Below are 25,427 nucleotides of genomic sequence, written 5' to 3'. Positions count from 1 at the left end.
GTGGAATTCAAGAGACAAGTCGGGGCCGGCAACATGGAGCCTCTTTGTGGTCTTTGAAGCCATCTCTGAATGTAGTCATCAAAGGAGTGAGTGCAGGTGGAGAAGAGAATAGGGCCAGTGACTGCGCTCTGGAGCTCTAGGAGGTCAGAGGAAAGAGGGTGAACCAGCAAAAGAGACTGAGAAGAGATGACTAGTGAGAAAACTGGTCAGCCGGGTCAAGCATTGCTGCTGGATGAAGTAATATGAGGACAGGTCATTGACCACTAGATTTAGCAATGTGGTTGCCATTGGAGACTTGGTAAGAGCAGTTTCGGTAGAGAGGTGGGGACAGGAGCTTATGCACGACTCTTTTTATATATTTTGGTGAAAAGGGTAGCAAAAAAATGGGATGATAATTGGTGAAGGTAGTGAGGCTTGTAAGTATTTAACCACTGGTTCTCTGGGGGGAAAAAAAACAGTTCTGATTTGTAGCTTTTGCCAATTTCAGTAGTGTAAATACCCCCATCGGGGCTGATTTCAGAGTTGAAAGGAGATGGCTCTTGAAAGCTGGTATGAGCCAACCCTAGCACACCACTGGGTCAACAGAAATTTTGCTTTGTTTTAAGATGAGGAAAAAAACAAAAAACAAAAAACGGCTACTTTGTATATTCTGAAGGGGCTAATCCAGTAGATAGCTAAAAATTGCTGATGTAGTCAAGAAAGGAGTAAACTGCTGGATCAAATTTTCCAGAGTAGGTGAGAAGGAATGTGATCTGGTGTGCAAGTAGAGGGATTGGCTTTAGATATAAATATATATAGTTCATCTATATTAATAGTGGAAAAAGCTAGGGTGTATAGTGAAGACTCTGTAGATAGTTGTGGTGGAATAGTCTCAATGCTCATTTGCATAGAACAGAAACCCACTTAAAATAAAGTTAAAAAAAATAGTGACATTTTGGAAGAATATAGTGGTAGCTCAGAATACCCAATGGGACTAATTGCAGTTGAGCCTCATGATAGGACTCATCTCTTCTTTCTTGAGTTTTGGAAATATTCTTTTCTACCTCTGGGGACTGCCTCTCTTTCCTCTATTTTCATGTGGCTCAAATTCAGCTTCCCTGTTCAAGTGCCCATCAGAGAGAAGCTAATTACAAATAAGGGAATCTAGTAGCTTAATTTGTGTCACTCTCCACTGCTGGTTCAATCAACTTAGATCAGAAAAAGCAGCCACTGACAAGTTAGCAAGGAAGATTTACTCTAAGGGGCTAGGGCAGGATCTCTAAGCAGGGTGGAGCTAAGGATGAAAAGGTGGACATCTTCAAAACAGTCACTAACAGTTTGGGGCAAGTATTGAATGGATGTACTTCTGTGTCATCCATTAACTTATTTTCATTTGTGTATTTATTCAACAATTAATTATTAAAGATCTGTTATGTGCCAAGCATTGTGGTATGCAAGGGAGATGTGAAGATGAATAAGAATGATTCTGCTCCCTATCCTAAAAGTATTTCCATTTTTTCTAAGATGTTTATAGTCTTCATCATGATAGTGGTGACAGTGTTGGCTGATTATGTCTTAAGGACCAAATGTCGAGAACATTTTGTACTATCTACTATATTAATGTTAGTAATTAGCTCAAAAGTATCATGTACTACAAGGCATTGTTAAAAAAAATCATTTATTGCCATTTTAATCTCCTATTAAAAATGAATTATTTTTGGTAAATTTTTTATACTTTATGTTTCATAGATCATTTAGTCTTTGGGAGAAAAGGAGCATGGATTAATTACTTTCATATACTGAAAAAGATATATTACCTCATGCTGATGTTTGAGATAATTCGTTTGTCTTCCAAATTATTTTTTGAACCATATAATATATATGACATTGTTAAAAACTTAAACATTACAGAAGGGAATAAAATGAAAGTTAAAATTTCCCTGCCTGAGCTCTTCCCCCTCTTAAAACTCCCAGTCTCACTTCCCAGAAAGAATACTACCAATCATTTCATATGTAGGCTTTGGGAAATTTTTAATGTGTATTTAACATATTCATACACACATAGACATGGTCTTATCTTATGCGCCAAAAGTACTTGATGCTTGTTCTTTGAAATTCCTTGCATATATTTCTCCTTTAAGAATATTTATGGCATTGGGCTAAGAAATAACTTGAATCCCAAGGACTAACTTTCTTCCCTGAATAGATCTGAGATGGAAACTCTAGGTAACTATATCTTTGCTTGTAAAATTAATCCCATTTTCGGAACTGTGTTTCAGAGAAATTGTGTGATTTGATCATGGTCACATAATTAGCAAATGGCACAGGTGAGATTCAAACCCACACCCTTATTGTACTGGACTCTACTGTCCCCTAAATGATCTTGACTCTTAATCATATATAATTATGTTCCTTTTTCATGACTTTCAAAAAGCATTTCTTTTTCCATACTTTTACAGACCTTGCTATGATACCTGCTGGTAATGGAGGTGCCATGTCTGAAATGGTATGTTCTCCATGGTAATGAAATAACCACAAGTTTACTTCTTTGAATTGAAAAATTTTCATGTTTCTGTGAACTCAGAACATTTTGCAGTTTTGACTCTTGGAGCTGATTCACTTTTTAAAAATGTATTGGGGCTATTTTCCCTAAGGATAATTTTTCTTATGGTCTTGGTTGCCAGACTTGGTTGACAGATTCTCTTTCCTACCTTCCTTTAAGAACAACAGGTAACCACCTTGGAAAGAAGGAATGCATATTTTTAAGCATCTTTAAGGCCAAATATTCTGGTGAATAATTTTGTTGTTGGCTGAATACTTAAGCCTCAGCTTTGATATGTGTGTTCCCTTTAAGAAAACAGTATCCCCTGTTTTTAATGTTGGAAAATATATCCTTAATTTTTTCAATGAGAATTCTACAATTCTAATTGCAGATAGAAAAAAGAATGGGTGGGCAGAACTCTTTTTAGTATTTTGAGAATTAGACCTTTTCTGTTTCAGTCTGTAGGCTATAGGAATCTTTAAAGCCCATTTTCAGTAAATGAGCATTTGTTTTTAAGGCCATTATGACCATACATCACATTCTTGTACTATCTGTTTGTATTATAGTTTTGTTTGTTTGTTTGTTTTTTGATAGGATCCTGAGAAAGTTTTTTTTTCTGTTTTTTTTTTTTTTTTAAGATTTTATTTATTTATTTGACAGAGAGAGAGAGACAGCAAGAGAGGAAGAACAAGCAGGGGGAGTGGGAGAGGGAGAATCAAGCTTCTTGCAGAGCAGGGAGCCCGATGTGGGGCTCGATCCCAGGACTCCGGGATCATGACCTGAGCCGAAGGCAGACGCTTAATGACTAAGCCACCCAGGTGCCCCCTGAGAAAGTTTTCTTTTGGAAACTTCAGTCACCTACATGCTAAAGAAAATGCACCTCTCTTAATCATTGAGATACTACTTTGGGGCTATAAAAAAGTGAAACCAATGTCATCAATGATATGGGAAGTGAAAAATATCCATTAGGTAATACGGAGAATGAACAGTGTCAACTTTGCAAATTACCCACACATTCATTTCCTCTCTCCTTAGCCAACATGCTTACTGCTCTATCTTTCCAGCAAGTCAGTGACATTTACTGAGAGCCCACCACATGTTAAACAGCCATGTAAGTGTTGAGGGTAGATACAAAAGAACTAGACAATAAGGATAATTCTCTGGAGGAATGTATAATCTAGTTTCCTTTCTTCCCCTTGCTTTTCCCACTCAGTCTCTTTCTTTGTTTTTTTCCATTTAATTTCTCATTCTACGGGGTCTTCAAACATCTATCCCATGGCTACCATGTTCTTTTTTTCCTTTGTGCACTCTCTATTCCACTCGGGGATACAATTCAGGAATTTCGGTTTCTAACTTTTTTTTTTACATAGGCCATATGATAAATGACTATGAAAAGTAAGATAATAAATATTGTAAAGACAATTTTATGGGTGCTCACAACAGCCCAGATATACATATCTCTGTGTGTGTGTGTGTATATACATACACACACACACACACACACACATATATATATATATGTAAAATCCTGTAGGCCCAGGATGGGTATGTACTTCAACAACTGTATTCAACAATACACATTTATATATAATCTGTTAAAATGATCAAATTGAGTGGTATTACTGATTAAACATACATACATAGTTGTTTATATATTTATTCTTAGTCATTTTAATTATAGTTAATTTTAGGGAATAATTGTAATAACATTTGACAACTTTAACTAGACTTCTCTCAAAAGTGCTGGGTCAACACAGGTGAGAAATACTGAAAATACCCTATATGTATTTACAGACCTGGAGGAATCACTGCTAAGACTTTGTCTACATTTAGTATTTCCAGTATCCTATCTCCATTTTTTTACCATTGAAATTCTATAAATCTGTTTTTGGTAATAGAGGGAAAGGCTAATGTTAAATAAGATAATAAATATCTTTTGCAAATATTCTGAGCAGCTTAATAATGTCCTAGATTAAGAGAATATATACCCAAAGCAAAGAATATAAAAATGTCTCTCTCTCTTTCTCATTTTCTCAGTGGTGAAGAAGCAGAAAGGATTGAAGGGGTGGGATGATAACTAGACAAACTGAAAGATTTCCAACACCACATTAAATGCCTCCCCTTGTGTGTTTGTATATCTGCCTATTCGATTTAGTTATATGACACTGTACTAGCTAGTGATGCAAGAGAGGCAGTCATCAGAAAATAAATATAATTAATTATAATTTAATCAGTTTGCAAATTTACTGTGGTTAAAAGAGAAACAGAGCCCCCACTATAAATCTACTCAAAACGAACACCCTAGATATCAGAAGACATGTACTGTTTAGAAATACGTATTAATAAATGCCATGCAGTGTTTCCTGCTACATGCAAAAAATCTATGCTACCTACCCATCAGAGGAGTAGCCATGTACTTGACATGTTGTCAACCTACCGTAAAAAGGAAAATGCTTAACATTCAAGAAAAAAAATCTTGAAATTGTAAAACAATTAGAAAAAGAGGAAGTGTTCAACAACTTGGCATTATAGTTTAAATAGAGGAAGAAGTTTTTTTTTTAATTTGAAAAATAAAACTATAAATTGATTTTTTTGTCTTGGATAAGTTCTTCAAGTAGATTAAAAAACAAAGAGATAAAGCCCTAAAGCCATGAGAAGGCATTCCTTTCTGGTGACGTTGGCAAAGCAGTGCTGGGCTCTCGTCAGTCAGCAGGGGGCACAAGGAATGCCTGAATTAGTGTTAATCTGGATTGATAAGGCAAAATCTCTGATGATTTCAGAATGGAAGGTAACTTTGATGGAGGTTCTAGTTGGCTAGCCTGATCCAAACACCACCATGGGATTCATGTTTAACAAGTGGATAAGAGTAAGTTGATGCGTTGGAGCCAGGGCTGGTGACATTGAAGTGAGAGTGTTTCGAGAAGAGGGAATAAGAGCCATGATCTGCAGGAGGGACTGGCTAGCAAAAACAAGACCAAATTAGACCATCCTCATATTGGACATATTTTTGGGGGCAATCACTCTATTTTGGTGCACATCATTTCAGATGTTAAAATATATCCAGGAAGTCAAAATTTTATGCACACACAATGCCCGGGTTTCACATGAATAACAATGTATTTCGTTTCTACATTTCAATATATGTATATATTTATCTATTCATATGTAAACATATTAATATAGCAACCTCATCTTTTGAAAAAACAGTAGTTGCATGTATTCCATTGTCTAAATGCATCATAATTAAATTAGCCAATTGGATGTAATTTTAACTCAGTTTACATTGACTCCATTTAAAACATGTTTTTATTAGCTTTGTCTTAATCATGATTTTGGTGATCTACGACCTCCCTCTTTCCATTATCCTGATTAGCTGGAAACTGACTACATATTATTAGGAAATTTCATGGAAAAGCAGCATTTAAAATTAACTTCAAAGGTAAACCAAAAATCAAAAGACCTGGATTCTATTTTAGCTTCAGGACTTGGACATCATGTGAATTAATAAAAACAATTTTACACTAATAGTAGTAAATATCTGATGATATGTGGTTATAGATTTGTTCTGTAGGTTTGCTATAAATTTTTAAAGGAATACAGAGACATGTTGGTTGATAGCAACTCTAACAAAATATTTCTAGGAAATAGAATCAGGACTCCACACAGACTGACCATCGGTTTAAACCTGGGAAACATTTTTAGTGGCTACATACTTTTATATAATGGCAAGGAAGGAAATTGTCTTATGAGACGGTTAGTAATTTTCATTTTTGTCCTCCCGTCTGACTTTTTTTCTTGTTGGGCCATGCACTAGACTGATTTCGCCTTCTTATGAGTTCCCTGGAATAGCCTATAGCTTTACAGACATTTCCAAAACTTACTTCCCTTTTAAAGTTCCTTCACTATCTTTGATTTCTTTAGATCTCTTCTCCTGCAATTGTATTTTTGTTAGTGTTGAGCTTTCTTATATTAATTTCCTTTCCACAGTTCAATGAATCCTGAAACATCGATTACTTCTAGATATTCTGTCCACTGTTTACAGTTTTGCGTGCAATATTTTTTCTCTAGATGACACTCAAGGATAGGAGCCCCAGCAAGGTTTTCCCATTCTGTCATTATTTTTATGGGAGAGACTGCATTTAGTTAAATTTAGTTACTTTGAAAATTTGTGATAGTCTTTATCACCTGTTATCTCCTTCTCTAGCTTTTGTTTTATAGTATGAAAGCCATCAAATGTATGTCTATCTGATCATCTGTCTTCATGCACACACACGTATACATTCTGTCTGCATACATATATGCATAGATAGATATGATTCAGTTTCTCTTTCTTTGCTTTGGATGACATCTGTTGTGTGCCCTCCTATGGCAATATGCAAGTTCAACTTTCATTTAGGGATCAAGGTTTATTTTTTCTCCCTAGTGTATGTTTATTTAGGTCCTTTCCCCATTAGCAAATTATACACAAACCCAACTTCTGTAAGCAAACCAGTTTCAAGAAACCAGGGATTTAAAAAAATTATTAAATTACATGTTTGGAGCTTTGAAAATGAGACATGTTATTTTTCAAAGCATCCCATTTTGGTGTGCTCTCGTAAGTATTACAATATAGTTGTGGATTTTATATACATTTTAAAGCTCCGATTCATAATGTAGATTGTAATTTAATAGGAAATTTAATTGTGTTAGAGGAGATACTAAATATTTGATAGGTGTTCTGAAGACAAATGTTGTGTGCTTAAAAGAGAGTCATAGTTTAGTAAAGATGAAGACAGAGCTGAATCCCCTGCCTATTAGCTGTGAGCTGAGCTGATTACAGGGGTGTATCCATTTCTTCAGGGAAGTCTAACTGGTACGATGTAATTTACTTTGGATTTTCAATATCTTTTGGTTACTTCATCTCCTAAAAGGATAACTTTGAAAGTAAATTGCAAAAGCAACCATATTAGACCCTTCTGATGAATTAGAAAAACAGATCAATATAAACTGAAGTGTATATTTTTCTAAATCAGTATTAACATGGCAACCAAGAAGTGATTTATATGCTTAAAATACAAATTAATCATCAACAGAGTTTTTACATCATACTTTGCAGTCAAAATATTCAGGAGTTGTAATTCAGAGAAAGGTAGTCTCAGCTCCCCGTGATCTAATGATCACAATAGTTGGCCACCAGCACTGTGTGTAAAAACCTATGCACATGGAAACATTCAGATTTGACCAATTGTAATCAATCCAGTAATTATGAGGAATACTTAATCAACCCCTGTAAACTGAAAAGCATTTTCTTAGGCACCCTAGATGTCCCACTGTATGTAAGTGAGAGGGTGCCTCTCCCCCATAATCTTTCAGCTCTTGTCCTTTCTCCTGGGTGACAATTCTATAATGTAAGCATCTATCTACTAAGAACTGAACTGAAACCTCCTACCTATTTTGCATAGAACACTGGACAGCCATTAAAACAGAAACAATATTTCCTCCTTCCTGATGTGCAGGGGATTTAAATTGGTACCCTGAAGGTAAAAGGGCATAACTCATCACCCAGTACCCAGGCCGTAGGAGATTTTTTTTTTTTAAACAGGTACAAGAACATGATTTTTCTTTACCAGTTTTGGGGAACATAGTCATTTAAAAAATATGTTATTAGCATAATTGGTTATATAAATCATGACCTTTAAAATATTCTAATTTACATGGATCCATTTAAAATGATTACTTAAGTTCGGAGCAAAATGTGTATAGGTGAGTGTTGGGGTGTGTGTGTGTGTGTGTGTGTAGTATTTCTGGATTTATTGTTAAATCATAGTGACTATTCCTATAAGGAAAGGGAAGTAAAGAATTAGAGCATTCGAACCAAAATCTTTATGATTTAGGTAAAAAACATTTATTGTGCATATGTTTTTCAGGTTGATATATGGTGGTTATGGCTACAAGTGTCTATTTCACTTCTCTGCAGCCTCCGTTTTCATTACAGCATTTTTCATCTCATGAGTAAAAACATCCAGCATTCCTCCAGTGTATGCACACTTGGCAGATTATCTTACAGAATCAGTCTGTGGCTCTAGTTTCTGTATCTATAGATGGCAGACTGAACCAGCCAGTCTAACTGAATCCCATACTATCTTTAAAGTTCCATGGTTCTGTGAAATTTCAGACTAAAACTTCTGCTTTCTTAATGATCTGAGATGAAGCTGCATTAAAATAATCTTTTTGAAGTTAGTATTGCATCTTCAAAAATATTTCAACATCTTATAATGCCAAATCCTCCGCTTTACAATCTCCTGACTGGTAGGTAGCAGCACTATGACCAGCTGGAGATGTGGTCCTTCTGCACTTGGCCACACAGACCTACAACCAACACTTAAATACTTTACAAATTGAATTGCACTTGTGTTAGAAACTGATTGATAAAATAAATTACTGTATCTTGTAGGTTAGGATTTGAGTTCTGCAATTGTAGCTGTTACAAATTACCTGAAAACCTTTTTATATTACATTTCTTATGGCTGTATTTTACAATGCTCTAATAAAAAATTCTATACAAAAATTGTTTGATATTAATAGCAATCATTAACAACTTGATAGATTCTTGTCAAGTATATTTGCAATACATTTAATCCTATTAAACTCAGCCTTGAGTTGTTTCTTCCAAATATTATAGGTCTTTATGAAGCTAGCAATATAAAGAAGAGATTTCAACCATTTTTGGCCAAAAATTAGGTTTAGCTTAATGGATCAATTTTTTTCTTATTAAACTGCGTCTGACCAGTGCCAAGTAATACATTCAGCATTGATCTTTGTCTCACCCTGCTGTAGCTTGCGTTCTCTTTATGTACATGAAAAATAAGGTGCCAGGAATGAAAACAATGCCTGTATAATACAAATATAGAATTTTTCTCAGACTTCCGTTCGGTTTATCATTTCACTTTGTTATTAATGCCTTGCCTGCTGCTTTTCAGCAATGTGTTTTTAAAAAGCACATTTATTTCCATAAAGAATGCTTTCTTCTGGTGTAATTATAAAAAACATACACCATATACTGGAGTACATCAATTGTTTCAGGAGCATGGACAAAATGTATGAGCCCTGTTCGCATGTGCAAACAGCCTATTCTAAATGTGGAGCCCTCCAGGGACTTGACCCATTAACACCAGTGATCTGAAATGTACTGGTTAGAACCGGGGCTCAATTTGAACGTATGTTTTTCTTTTAGTACAAATAGAAAGATAAATGAAAATGAAACCAGAGTTTTAATAGACACAGAATGTGCATGTGTCAAATTTAAAGAGATGTCAGCGCTTCTTTGAGGTGCTCGGTCTCTGAGACAGTTTTAGTCATAAGAGGAGCCCCCAAGCCTCCTCATACCACTGTTACTCCTGCCTTTTTTCCTCCCCAATACATTCTGCATACCTCTCAGGAGAATCGTATTGCTACTGCTCGGAACTTCCCCTCTGCTTAAAAGTTTTCTCCGGTTCTTCACTGCGCGCAAGGGCAGAACTGAAACTCTACTCCCGGGCATTTAAAACTGGGGCATCGGTCTTCAACCTGGCTCTTCTCCCTTGTCTTACACTTCCCCAGGACAAATCTTCGACGTCGAGTGTTTCCAAATACACCTTGCATGCTTCTTTGCTCACACTCTTCCCCTGGTTAAAATTCCTTTCCACCCTCCCTTTCTCCTTTCCAGCTGCCCCATTTCTACCAATCCTTCCAGCCCCATTTTCACACATCATCCTTTGCTTCAAAAGGTGACCTGCTCTCCTGGCACAGAATGTGTTTTCGTGGAAACACAGACTTTGGAGTCAAACAAATTTTGTTGAAATATCCCACAGACTAGTTGCGTGACACAGGATGATTTAGTGAACCTTCATTTAGTAATGTCGCCCCAGCTTTTTTTTTTTTTTTATTCTTATGTTAATCCCCATACATTACATCATTAGTTTTAGATGAAGTGTTCCATGATTCATTGTTTGTGCATAACACCCAGTGCTCCATGCAGAACGTGCCCACCTCAATACCCACCACCAGGCTAACCCATCCTCCCACCCCCCTCCCCTCTAGAACCCTCAGTTTGTTTTTCAGAGTCCATCATCTCTCATGGTTCGTCTACCCCTCCGATTTCCCCCCCTTCATTCTTCCCCTCCCGCTACCTTCTTCTTCTTTTTTTTTCTTAACATATATTGCATTATTTGTTTCAGAGGTACAGATCTGAGATTCAACAGTCTTGCACAATTCACGGTGCTTATCAGAGCACATACCCTCCCCAGTGTCTATCGCCCAGTCCCCCCATCCCTCCACCCCACCCCCCACTCCAACAACACTCAGTTTGTTTCCTGTGTCGCCCCAGCTTTAAAGCGAAGATGGTAATAGCTCGTTTTCTTTTGTTTGCGGAACAGTTCTCTTTTCTCTATTAACTCATCTGTCCTCCCAAGTTCTTCTTGGTCCTTTTCTTTTGTACTGTTGCCGTCCCTGAAATATGGTGATCATGCCCGCGTGTTTCCTCCGCAGCGTGGTTTCCAGCAGACCTCTCCTTCAGATGGAAGCGCCGTGTGTTTGTCAGGGTTGTCTGAAGGAGGTGTGGGTGCGGAGGAGGCATGCCCTCGCAGGACTCCCACAACTGGCAGATCAGGAGGCTTTATTTTGGCCTTGGAGCACTGAGATCTCTATTTTCTCCTTCGCTGCTGGCTAGAAGGTGTAATATTACATGCGGCTCCCTCACTGGGCTTACATACCAGCCATATCACCCACTTTCTTTGGAAAGGCAATCGTAGGTTTTATCTTGGGGGAAAACTATGGTTCGCTACTGTTCATCTGACACACTGGAGAAGGAGAATGGGGAGAAATTTCTCCGAGGTGCGGCTGTGCAGAATGGAATTCAGGTCCCTCCCTCGAGCAGGCCCACAGCTCACTCCCACTCTTGGAACTTGTTGACTCAACTTGGGCTCATCTTACCTCTGATGGGTTGGGCTGCGGTTTTCCTTCTGGTCTTCTGGCCTTCCATTCACTTCCATTTGCTTTGGGTCCGTTTCCTCCAACCTCATCGGATTGCTTCTGGCTTGCTTTCTTATTTACCAGAACTCTTAGGGTTTTATTCTCTGGGAAACAAAACCAAATCTCTTCTGCCTTTTCAGCAGGACTTGGAAAGGAAGGGGAGGTAGCCATGAGTGCTTGGTTTGCTTTCTCAAGCGGGAATCAAGGCCAAGGGCTGACCTGAGCGAACTGGGCTTTAGAAAGGTGACTGTGCCCATAGATGGAGGGTACAAAGGGGAGGAGCCCAAGCTGGGAGCCTGGCTGGGAGGGTGGCACAGGGGTTTGGGTACAAGATGGTGAGGGTTCCCACGGGGGCAGTTGCAGCAATAGAAAAAGATGAAAGCCTACCGGATATTTTCAAAATTATTCTTTTTTTTTTTTTTTAAAGATTTTATTTATTTATTTGACAGAGAGAGACACAGCGAGAGAGGGAACACAAGCAGGGGGAGTGGGAGAGGGAGAAGCAGGCTTCCCGCCGAACAGGGAGCCCGATGCAGGGCTCGATCCCAGGACCCTGGGACCATGACCTGAGCTGAAGGCAGTCGCTTAACCAACTGAGCCACCCAGGCGCCCTCAAAATTATTCTTGAATTTTAGGACCCTTAAGAAAATAATGCTGTGTGATAAAACAAAGAGTTCCAGGGATAGATACCCTGGGAATGGTACACATCTTAAACTTTTATGTGTTACAGTCCTGGACACTGAGAAATGATGTTTAAAGTGATGATCCGGAGGTAGTGCAAAATCCTTAATTATGAAAGTAAGAATTCATTATGCACACCAGACTGCATTTTCTAGGACAGATCTAAAAAACACTTTCAACTAGGGCTAAAAGAATAAGGCTTTAAAATAATACCGTTTTCTAGTTGTGCAGAAACTTCAATTAACCAGGCTTCAAGAACCCAGAGGCCCTCACATCTGTTGTTTGTTTGTTTGTTTTCAGTCAGGAAGGAGGTATGATGGAAATTCTACCTTTCTTCAGTTATGTGACGAAAATTTATATTGGAGGGACTTAAGAATTGTCTCACTTTTAAGGTAGGGCAAGCAAAGCTAGATTTGCCAGACTGCAAGGTGACTAAATGTATTTCATATTTTCAGTAGTGATGTGCATTTCAGCTTGTCATGGGATTTAAAAGAATCCAAACAAATGCTTACAACAATTTCTCTCGTTTCTTTGATGGCGTTAGCGCATGCTTCATATTTTAATGTATTACATAAACTTCAAGCATTCAAGGAGCAGTGAGAAGAGATGGAATTTAGATCACATTTAGCATGATGATCATTGTACTCATCTAGTAAGAAGAAAAATAGAACAACACTACATATTATGGGTCTATTAAAAATGCAACTTTGTCAAGGAAATTTTTCGTTTCCATAATAGTTCGGTGGCTACTCCATTACAATGTAAAATGGTATGGGCCAAGTTATTAACTGTATTCCCAAACTATTTCCTTTGCAGATGTGCACTTTATAATTTCTTCTGTTCATAATTTACGTATTGCCACACAATTCCCTCTTCTCCTAATAACAAAATAAGTGCAAAATGATTTATGAAACTTTGGAGTCTTTTTCCTTTTTTTATTAGATCATCAAGAATATTCTAATAGATTCTTTTCTTCAGAGAAAATCTATTTCCATAGATTTCTGCATGTTGTTGGAAAATGTTTTCTTTCATTTACTCATCTCTTTCTGTTTTTCCTGCCTCTTTGTGTTTATTTTAGTCGATAAATAGATGAAAAGAAAATGCCTGCCTAACAAAATGCAAAGTGTATTTTTGTTTGCTAGTTGATAAACTATTTAGGAAAGATGTGGGGAATGATAAAAATATAACCTGCATTTGCAAGGCACTTTTTAAAACTTTCTAAAGCATCATATGTATATTGTGTCCCACTCTAGCTTCTTAATGGTCCTGTAAGTTAGTGGGGCTAGGTGTTACTTTCCTAAGATGGGAATTGAAATGCCCATTCGCAGAGAGTTTAGATGACTCATCCAAAGCCCCATAGCTTGTGGGTACGATCTACGTACGTAGATTATGGTACAGACAAGTCTTAATTCACATGTCCTAGCTCTCATTTTGGGTACTACTCTCTACTTTGAGTAAAGCACAAAAGCAGAGTCTAGAGTTGGCAATAAATGAACAAAGAAAGAAAGAAACAAAGTATATATTATTTCTGGCAATCTTCCTAATTGACGTTAAGCCCCAGTATCCTTATACTGATTGTGCAGATATGTTGGTTAGCAGTCTGCCCTGATTATTAAAATAGCCCAAGTAAACAGATTAGTTATGTGCTGTCCTTCATGACACGTGCAAACACATGGCCAACACTGTAGAATCTAGAAACCAGAGGGAGGCCTCCACAAGGCCAGCATCCCGATTTTAAACATGAAGAGACCAAGGCTTGGAAAGACCCAATGACTTGTCCAGGATCACACTGTTATTAGCCTTAGATCTACCAATGAAAATTCAGTCTTTCTTACTTCCAGCCTAGGCATCAATCAGATCTTCTCCTTAGCCATCTCTTCCCATTCACATACTAGCTATTTTTCAAATCATTGAAAACTCGAGCTCTTTCCAAGGAAATTTCTAGCTCTTCTAAGTCATTAATGAGATTAGAATGTCATAAGATTTCTGACCTATATCTCAAAAATAAATAAATAAATAAATAAATAAATAAATAAATAAATGGTAAGTTGGAGAGGGTAGAAGAAAGAATGAAGATTTCTATAGACTCCTGCTGCACAGTGTAGTCCAGGGGCCAGCAACATCAGGGTCACCAGGCAGCATGTGAGAAAGGTGGACTCTCTAGCTCCAGACCAGACCAGTCTGAATCTGCAAGACCCCTATATGATCTGTATGCACAGATCTAAAGTAAGGAGAATGAGATTTTGTTTGCTCTTCTTCCATCTGTTCTCTTTCTTTCTTTCTTTCTTTCTTTCTTTCTTTCTTTCTTTCTTTCTTTCTTTCTTTCTTTCTTTCTTTCTTTCTTTTTTAGAGAGATCCAGGGAGCATGAATGGGGTGGTGGTGGGGGTGGCAATGCAGAGAGAAGGAGAGGGAGAGAGAATCTTAAGCAGGCTCCACACTGAGTGCAGAGCTTGACAAGGGGCTCAGTCTCACAACCCTGAGACCATGACCTGAGCCAAAATCAAGAGTTGGACTCTTTATTTACCCCAAAGATACAAATGTAGGGATCCGAAGGGGTATGTGCACCCCAGTGTCCACAATAGCCAAACTATGGAAAGAGCCAAGATGTCCATCAACAGATGAATGGATAAAGACAATGTGGTAAATATATACAATGGAATATTAAGCAGCCATCAAAAAAAAATCTTGCCATTTGCAATGACGTGGAAGGAACTAGAGAGTATTATGCTACGTGAAATAAGTCAATCAGAGAAAGACAATTATCATATGATCTCACTGATATGAAGAATTCTTAATCTTTGGAAACAAACTGAGGGTTGCTGGACTGGTGGGGGGGGTGGAAGGGATGGGGTGGCTGGGTGATAGATATTGGGGAGGGTATGTGCTATGGTGAGCGCTGTGAATTGTGTAAGACAGATGAATCACAGATCTGTACCTCTGAAACAAATAATACATTATATACATATAAAAAAAAGAAGAAGATAGTAGGAAGGGAAAAATGAAAGGGGTGGGAATCGGAGGGGGAGACGAACCATGAGGGACTGTGGACTCTCAGAAACAAACTGAGGGTTCTAGAGAGGAGGGGGGTGGGAGGATGGGTTAGCCTGGTGATGGGTATTAAAGAGGGCACATTCTGCATGGAGCACTGGGTGTTATACACAAACAATGAATCATGGAACACTACATCAAAATAAATAAATAAATAATAGTTGGAACCTTAACTGACTGAGCCACCTGGGTATCCCCATCAATTCTTTTTTTCTAATGCAAAAATGTCTTTAAGTAACAAATTGTCAAGATTTGACTTTCTGAAAAAGTGGAGGTGGCTGTTTAGCTTCTATAAGTTATTCTCTGACACATTAGACACCTTTATAAAAAATATCACCCAGAGTTGTAAAATGCTGTATCTTAAAAAACTGTTCTCCATATGCCAGATATTAGAAGTATATAAAGTGCTGTTTTATGAAAAAATAAATGAAGTAATATATTGTATTATAGACACGTTATTCATGATGTTAAGAATCCTCCTTTGTTTAGAATACAGAGGTTTTCAGATTTGTCACCATTTTATAAAAGGCTTAGTCTTATAGGTTCCATCTAATTTTTTGAGATTAGAGTGTTGAAAAGCTTTAAAGGGAATTAATTTTGTATCTAAAATTTTAGCAATAAATGAAAGCAATCTGAAATCAATTACGTATTTGTATGTAAGCAAATGACCTCCATTGAAAAAACATTTACCTCAGTGAAACACAGACCAGTGATGCTAGACTTTAAGGTAAACATGAAGTTTGCCCAGCATTTATATAATATTTTCAAAAAATGCAAATGGAAATGGTTCTCATTATTTACATGTCTTATATAAGTCAGAGGAGACCAAGGTTAATGAAAGAACAGTCTGATGTTTTTGCAGTCCAGACTTGTTTCCTTATTTTCCCTATTTTGTAACAAGGCTTTCAGGTACTAACAAGGTCAGTGAGGTGAGGAAAGAAGGGCCTGCCCAGTGTTTTAGGAGATGAACAGGGACTTGAATAAGTGGAGAGAGGATAAGACAGGCCTGGGAAAGATCCAGGTTTATGAAACCTGAAGTGTGTACACCGTTGAGTCCCTTTTTAAGATAAATAGTGCAAATTATAAATACAAAATTGGGTAGAGAGTCTTGTAAGTGGCCCATGCAAATGTTTGCCAGTATCTGCCTCTGAGAAGGTATTCTGAAGAGATGGAACAGTATGAACAAAGGAGCAGGGCTTGAAGTGTGTGCACGGATACAGAGCTACCTATACGTAAGACCAAAGAAGACAGTTTCATCCACTGTCACTATTCCGGGCAGAGGAATTGCATAGGGTCGAGGAAGGTATAAAATATAGAGACCATCCCACCATCATCACTACAATGAGAAGCAAAACCCATCGCCACATGCTTCACCCTACCCCTGCGGCTTTTCGCCTGCCATATGGGCCTTTCTTAGGATTCAGGAACCGATGAGTTGTCTGGCTTTTTCCAAATGTTAACTAACTTTTAGGTGGAAAAAGCAGCTTAAAAATAAACCCTGGCTCTGAAAGTGAGGTAACAGATTTCCCGTGAGCATGATGGTGCCTCTGTTTATTTTACCTAAGTTGTAAAAGTACTGGAAATGAGAGAAATATTTTCAGTGGCAGTAGAGGACAATCTACGTGTTTAAAGGGGCCCATGCTTCTTTCATAAACTTTTTATGGGAGTGGATTGGTTTTTCCCGGGTGCGTGTGCGACAGCATCATTTGTGGGTTAGTAGATTCTAATGTAGCGAAAGGAATTCTAGTTGCTTCCTCTCCCCACCCCACCCCTGCCAACACTTCAGAGTATTCCCAATTAATTTGAATTCTCAAAAATTATCTTTATTCATTTAAAAGTTATATAGCACTTAGAAGAATTGCCAGGTAATTAAGCTTAAGAAAAAATAATGATCCTGGAAATGTTTGGGGATGTGTAGACTAAAGAAATAAATTAATGAATGTGTTTAGGATGTGCCAGGATAATAAGGTTCCCGGCACTTCGTGGCTGAGAAAATTCTGTACTTCCGAATCCCATGTCTCCTTCATTCATCACAGTCTTGGGAGCTCCGAATTTTAAACTAGTGTGTAGGTGTCTCTCTGCTCACACTAGAACAAGGGAATCAATAAGAGATGAATAGTTTGGGAAGATTTCAACGGCTCCTGCACCTAGTCTCATTGCACGCAGGGCACAGATGCATCAAGGTCAAGAGTTACTTATAGACATTGTGATTTGGGTCCAAGAGAAGCATTCTCTTGAGTGGCATTATCTTGAAACATATTTGCAAACACACGGCAGTTTAGACTAACAAAGGCAATCCACGTTGCTAATATATTTGCAGTAGCAGAAGAGATGGTGAGATTCAGGATTCAAACGCAAAGCCAAAAGGAGAGACTTGAATTTAAAAATCAAAACAAAACAAAACCTCACTCGCCAACTTGTATGGTTCTCCCAGTCTTTGCTCTCCTTGGATTTTCCTCATTCTAATACATTTACTTCTCTATCTGGTGAAATCCCAAATTGCCACTTCAATTTATCAGCCTGGCACGGTCTCATAGAACAGATCCTAATCCCAGTGTCAGCGCCACTCTACAAGGGCTCCTTCTGCTTTCACTTGGTGCTGAGTTGCCCTGGATACAGCTCCCTGCCTAACTCGGTGGCCCTCACAGGGGGCGCTTCCAGCCCGCAGGCAATGCAAATGAGTACAGGAAATATTACATTAATTTCTAGGCACTTCGAATAGGAGTTAGAATGAATCTCTAACTAAATTGGTAGGGAGCAGTTAGGTGACTGCCTTTCCACTCCTGGGTAAGGTGTCTCCCCGCTGATTGACAGGTTGTCCGCTTTTGAGCAGGGGAAAGGGCTGAGTTTAAACTTGGCTCCCACCAACATGGCTTTGACTTAAGCAGGGGAAAGCATCATCATAGTCGCTCAGGTATATTTTCTCTTGAAAGCCTGCTCTATTTTACACACCTATATAAGAATAGAAGTACTTATGTGTATATGTGTGTGTATGTGTGCACGTGTGCACACGCACACGTGTACGGTCTATAGTATACATGTCCATAGGAATTTTAATATGGTGGTGTTTGGGAAGGGCTCGGTGGACAGCTTGTGAAGAGTGCCCTCTGCCTGTCCGAATCCTACCATCCCACAGTCCCATCCCTCTGCCTCCATGGAACAGACATTTGTTTTCACTGGAACCACCATGATGCTTATTGAGAAGCAGGAGACTATGGTCTATAGAAGCATGTCCTCGAGGCTGAGACTTTAAATCTGCCACTTACTGTCTGTGTGTTCCTGAACAAGTTTCTAAACCTGTCTGAGCCTTGGTATCTTCATCTGGAAAAGGGGGATAAAGGTAGTAACAAACTGAAGAGGATAGATGTGATGATTAAATCAGATAGAACAGTCATGGTATATTGCATATAATAAAATACACAATAAAAGTTGGCTATTATTTCCTTATGATAGTAACAGGAAACAATAGAATACTGTATATCATGAATGACACAACTGAAGCTTACGGTAATTATAGTGGTTACCTAACTTGCGTCCAGGTTAGTAAGGGTGGGGCAGGGAACTCTGTCTCTGGTCGATCTGACCAAAAAGTCCTCATTCTTATCCATGTGTTTGCGGACCCCTGCTTTTGCCTATGTGTTGGTATCGCCCGTCTCCTTATCCAAGATCCTACATTATACCGCGGGGCAGCACCCAGGGTGCCCCTGGCAATGTGAGCCTAGAAGATGCATAATAAAGATGCATTGGTGGATTTATTTATTAGCACATCCCTGCCTGTGATGCTACTGACCACTTCTTAAGTTTCTATCTGACAACACACTTCTTTAATACCTGTTATACAATGTTTATCTTTCAGAATTTAGGTTTACTTGTATCTTTTTCTCCATAGCACAATTTCCCATAGCTCTATTATATATTCAACTCATTTTGTTGATGTTGTTTTCTAATTGTCTGTCGCATGACCAAATACATTGGAAGAGGCATTTTGTTCGTATTCCTCCTAAATTTCCCTTGCACGTCAAGGAGCAGTAGATAATTATGTACGCTGCAGAGATTCCACATATAAACCAACTGAATAATCAAGGGAGCCATTTGCTTTTGTACTGGATGGTGTTTGGCTCTCACATGGTTTGAAGAAATGTGAGGGCGAGTGTGAAGTCAACAAATATCTCCAGGTTGCTTTGGTCTTGTTTTTCCTTTCTGTAGCGATTGTTACTATGGACCAATTCTCTCTGCTTGGAAGCTCCTTTTCCCTTAGATTTCAGAGACACCAGGATTTCCTGGATCTCTTCCTCCCTCTCAAGCAGCTTCTTGGGTGCTCTCCTTCCACCAGCTCCTTACCTGACCATTTCTCAGGGCTCCCTCTTAGGTCTGCTTCTCCTCTGACTCTAAAACTGCTGCCAAGCAGCTCTCATAGGTATCCAGGACCCTCCCTGTCACATACCAGCTTGAACCCCAGGTCTCTTCTGAGCGCTAAACCTATGTCCTGAACTGACTGCCCAATAATTCTCCCGTCCCTCTTACCAAAACTACCACAAAATCATCATGTCCAAAGCTGAACTAATTTCCACACAATTCCCTGAATCCACACCCCCTTCTGTATTTGATATCCAAGTGGATAACACTGCCATTCACCTTTCATAACATGAAAAATCTTGAGTGTGGATTGAGATTCTTCCTTCAAACACCACATCTTGTATATATTACATCCTAAATACCTGTTGAATCTATCTTCTCTTCTCCGTGTTCGATACCACTATCTTAGTTTCATCCCTTACTATTTCTTGCCTGTGGTCTCCTTGTCTCCATTTCCACCTTTATGTTTATCCAGAAGGACCCTTCTAATCATAGACCAGATTATGCCTCCTCCATCATAAATATTCCCTAGCGGCCTGCATTCCATCACTGTGAGGGCAGAGCCAAGCACCAAGCATCAAGCACCATAGCCTGACAAGAATGCAGATTAAGACCTGATTCCTGCCCATTCCACTAGCTTTTATGTATTACACTTCTTCATGCATATTCTGTGTTTCTGCAATTTAGACGACTGGCCTGTCCTTGAACAAGCACTGTTGTGTTCTCACATGGTGTGAGTGGTGGGATGTGCGGAGGTTATTAAGCATCCTGAGCCTGTCTAAATTGAAATTTAGGCTCTGTGTAACATTGGGCGAATTACTTCACCTCTCTGGTCCTTGCTTTACTCAACTATAAAGGGAAATATAGTAGTATCTGCTATCTACGATAGTGGAGATCAGTGAAGCACAGAGAACAGCAAGTGCTCAATATAAAGTAGCTCTTATTATTCTTCACACACATTCTTTCGTCCCTCTGCTGCCATTCTCCTACAGCCTGGTCTCACTAGTATTCTCTCTTTCTTTAAAACTTAGCTCATATTGCATATCCCAAAAAAGTTCTGTGGTCCTCTTCTCTGGGCTTTCACTGCATCCCATGCATACCTCTATCACTGCGCCTACCTTAATTTTGTGTAGCCTTTTACCTGGCATAAGCTCTTTTATCTCCGTCTTTCCTGCACCAAGGGCTTCCTACTGCCCTGGTAATTGTTGAGTGGTTTGCTTAAGAATGTAAGTCAGTGTTTAAGGAAGATTTGAGCTTGAGCCTGGGAGTTAACTACTTACTTGCTCTGTGACTTTGGGCAAGAGAAAGTAAGTTTTCTCATAGGGTTGTTGGAATTATTAAATGTATGTGATTATGCTTTAAGCACTCTAAAAATATTAATTATCTGAACAGCTGAAGATGGAAGTGGTTATTTCTACCAGATTTCGCCTTGATGTATAAAAGCCATTTACCTTTGTTGTTCAGCTATGTGCCTAGTTATTCATTAATTACTTTTCCTCTGAGATATCGCAGCATAGATGCTTTGGCTGAGAGATGTCATGAGATAGAAGAAAGAAAGAATGCTGGCCCAGAAGCATGAAACCCGGTGCTATTCTGTATTTATTCCGGACTGCTTTGGGCAAGGTGGAGGCCTGTCTGAAACTCAGTGTCCTTATCTCTAACAGAGGTTCCTCCTAGCAATGGTGTGATTTGTAGCCTCTGAATGAACACTGTAGTGATTAAATTCTTGGGTACTTTAGGATACTTAGTCACCTCATCTTCCCCTCTCCCCCATGTCCATTTCTACCAAAAGACAAACACATCACCCGCTAATGCTTTCTATATGGTTTAAAAAGCACTTATCTATGTGGCATGAGGTTGGTCGGTAAAAGAGAACTTTGTTTCTTTTTAAAGATTTATTCATTTATTTTAGAGAGAGGGAGAGAGAGAGAATGCACACCCATGTACTTGCGAGCAGGGGGAGGGGTGGAGGGAGAGGGAGAGAGAATCTCAAGTGGACTCCCTGGTGAGCACAGAGCCTGACGCAGAGCTCCATCTCACAACCCTGAGATGATGACCTGAGCCAAAATCTAGACTCTGATGTTTAACCCACTGAGCCACCCCGGCGCCCCAGTGACAGAGAACTTTAGAACTTTAGATCACGCTGCCAGAGGAGGAGGCGTGGTGGGAATGGGATGACAATGATTGAGAAGCCTCTGTTCATTCAAAGTCAGAAAATAAATGATAATTTCATGAGCCAGCCACCAAAAACTGTTTTAGGTTTTAATCATGAAAGGAAAATACATTGTAAGGTCTGCTTTAGATAGCAAGTGACCAGACAAAATGCAACAAAATAAATAATACTTAGTATCTATTCCTAAGCAGGCAAATGGGTCAGAGAAGGGCATGAGAAACTTGATTAAATAAGAAGAAATTCAGAAGAGCAAAGCCAGACCTAAAAGGAAGATTTCATTTCTAGCGTACGGATGTGGAATTTAGTATGTTTGTATGAGGCACTGTCATGGGCGCTTTGATTGTATTAAATCACAACATCCCTATGACATAGGTACTACTATTATACCCATTTGTCAGATGAAGAAACTGAGGCACAGTTGTACAAATTCATGTAGCTAATAAAAAGGGCACATGAGATTTGAATTCAGGCAGTCTACCTTCAAAATCTGAATCATACCTATTACATTATAAAACAGATAGTATAATTTTAACATTTGTGTTGGAAGGTTTGCCTGGGGTGAGAATGGAAGCAGAAAGAAGATAGCATGTTTTAAAGGAAAAAAAAGGTAAAAGTAGAATGTCCAAAATTCTAGGGCATTGCCAAAATAGTTATTGGTCTTCCCGCATCTTCAAAATATGTAGGGCTTAATGATCCCATATCCTCCTGTATGTTTTGTCATACAGGATCAGCTCTGAGGAATGGGTTAGTGCAAGATGATCTGTGCAAATACGGATTACCACTTACCATGGGTCACGATGACACCAACATGCAGGGCCGTGTTTCTTCTCGTTCATAGGTCCTTCAAGACATGGGAGCATTCAGTGTGAGTGATTTTTTTTTTGCCATTAAAATAAGTGAAAAAGTATAAAAGAATATTGAACTCCTATTTTCCATGGAGTGCTATAAATTTGGAAAGTTGTCAAAATTGTCAGTTACATTTTTCTTTTTAAATGTTTAAAATGTTTTAAATTCAAATTATATCACACAATTAGTAAAAGCATATAAAACATAAAGCACAGCTTTAATAACTATTTCCAAGTGAACATTCATGCAGCTCTCATTCTGGCCAAGAAAGGACCATTCCCAATAGCCTAGAAATGCCCTTCCCCTACCTAGTACCCCAATCACAGCTCATACGCTTCCCCTAAGGTAACCACTATCTTTATGTCAGTTTTATTTTTAACTCTCTTTTTTAAATCATCAAATATCTATCAAACCACAAAGTCTAAAACTTATCTTACTCCCTACCATCAATCCACTGACTTACTAATTTAACAATCACACAATCATACTATGCAACGCTGAGTTTATAAATGTAATTCATGAAAAGTCACCAGTGTTTGAGGAAAAAGGTTATACTATTTGTTCCTAAAGAATCATTGTGGTTTGCTAAGGGAGAGTGTCCTATGTTTCATGTAACAAGAGCTAGAATGGTACCTATTAAACACAGTTTCTATAGAGTCAGTTTGATGACGACTATATTCTGTATTTCACAAAGAACTTTGAAATCGTTTTCTCAATGCTTGTGATGAAATGGAGGTAAACATTATGCGTACCACCTCTTGTAGGTGAGAGATGAGCTAATACCGTTATTACTCCTCTTGCAAAGAGGTTGGGTGAAGTACCCAGGAACACACAACCAGGAAGTAGCACTGTGGAGACTCAAAGCCAGGTCTCTGTGCCTCACCCTTTCCACTTGATCCTTCTGCTGCTTTTAAAATGAAATGTTTAATAGCCATCTTTTAACTTTTCAAAGTAACAAATAGTTCACTGGGTTCTTTTAATTCAGAAGACTTCTCAGCCGCCCGGTAAGGTAGGTAGAGCGGGAGTTTTGAGTCTCATTTGGTGAAAAAGCTGAAGTTCAAAGATGCAAGGTGATGACATTCAGTCACATTTCCAGCAGGTAGTAGAGTCTGGTTTGAAGTCCTTTATGTGGATTCCAGAGTGAGGTGGAGGATGAGAGAAAAGAGGGACCCCCGTGGGATCCCATCGTTTCTTCCGTCCTTCGCCTCTGACCACTGTGGCCACAGATGCTGTCCTTGACCCCAGGGAAGACTCAAGAAGAGGTTGAGACTGAGGTTTGGGGAAGTACCCCTCCCCCACCCCCCCAGTTGTGGAAAGGATGTGGTAGGAGGAGAGAAGAAGATGGAGGAGAAATTTAAAGAATACAAAAGTGGTCCTGAACTTTCAAGTAAGAGATTTATTATGAAACAGGCTAATACCCCAGCCAGGGACTACCTTAGTGTCTTTGAAAGAGCAATGATGACTGAAGAGAATGACACATCAAGGAAATGAATCATTATATTGGTTTCAAGGTCATTTGGATAAAAATATAGTTTCATTCTTCTTAATATACTTCCACACTTTTTCTCTAGCCCCATTATTCCTGATTTGGGGGTATTTAGAGATAACATTTGGCCCTATTTCATCTACAAATAACATGTGAAGATGAAAAGTATCTATACCTAATCCGTTTTTCAAACATCCTTTCTTGTTTTTTCTGCCTGGTATGTCTCAAAGAAGCATGTAAAATTCTTTCCAGGGGCGCCTGGGTGGTTCATTCGGTTAGGCCTTTGACTCTTGATTTCAGCTTAGATCATGATCTCAGGGTCGTGGGATCAAGCCCTGCGTTGGGCTCTACACTCAACATGGAGTTTGCTTGTCCTTCTCCCTCTGCTCCTCCCCCCAGCTCGTGCTCTCTCTCTCTTTCTCTCAAATAAATGAATAAATAAAAACTTAAAAAAACCAATTGAATTCTTTCCACAAGCATTTAAGCCATATCCCAATTTAGTAAAATAATAAGCATATGCCTTATAGCACTTTTAGGAGGGAAAAGAAGGTAAAACCCAAACCAAACCATTATAGGGCATCGCAGCCCTATAAAGATAAAGAGACGTCATCAAACAAAGTAGATCCAGGAGGACCAAGTCTTATTTACTACAAAGTTGGAACTGGTAGCTAATTTTAAAGTCATTTCCTAACCACAGACATCAAAGTGATGATGATATCAGTGCATTGCCATTCCTCTCTCAAATATTTACTCCCACATAAAGCCAACCATTAAGAAGGAGCGCCAAGCAGGGTTTCACAGTCCAGTCTTTATCTCAGACAGAATCTGGTTTGGTTTATTTTTTTTTTTTTTACCCATTCAAACTATTTTGAGATTTTATATGCTTAGACTCAATCATAAAATTGAATTCAGATATAACCTTTTGCAGTATGTGGAGCTAATGAAATCACCCCAAAGGTCATTTACTTAAGCAATAAGCACTTCAAATTGATCATGATCAGTTAAACTATCAACTCCAGGTAACGATTTTTTCTCTCCTCTTCTTTTTCCTTTTAGTACTTACTCAAGTACCAGAATTAGAAGATCAGTTTATCCCTAGTGTTTAACATCCGGTTTTCTACCAATCAGAACACCAGACATGCTCTGTTAGATTTATGATGCTCTTAAAATGAGTTTTATTTTACAAGTCAAGGTACAATCACCAATTTTGTTGACATATTATTACAAGCTATGTAAAACCTTAGATAAAAGCCAAAAAGGAAATAAATCTGTGTACCACGCATCTAATAATTAGATATTGTGGGAAATTTTGAAATATGTGAGGATG

This window comes from Mirounga leonina, unplaced genomic scaffold (assembly GCF_011800145.1).
Source record: "Mirounga leonina isolate KUSES-001 unplaced genomic scaffold, KU_Mleo_1.0 Mir_125, whole genome shotgun sequence".
NCBI lineage: Eukaryota > Metazoa > Chordata > Mammalia > Carnivora > Phocidae > Mirounga > Mirounga leonina.
Note: the sequence above shows the minus strand (reverse complement) of the source record.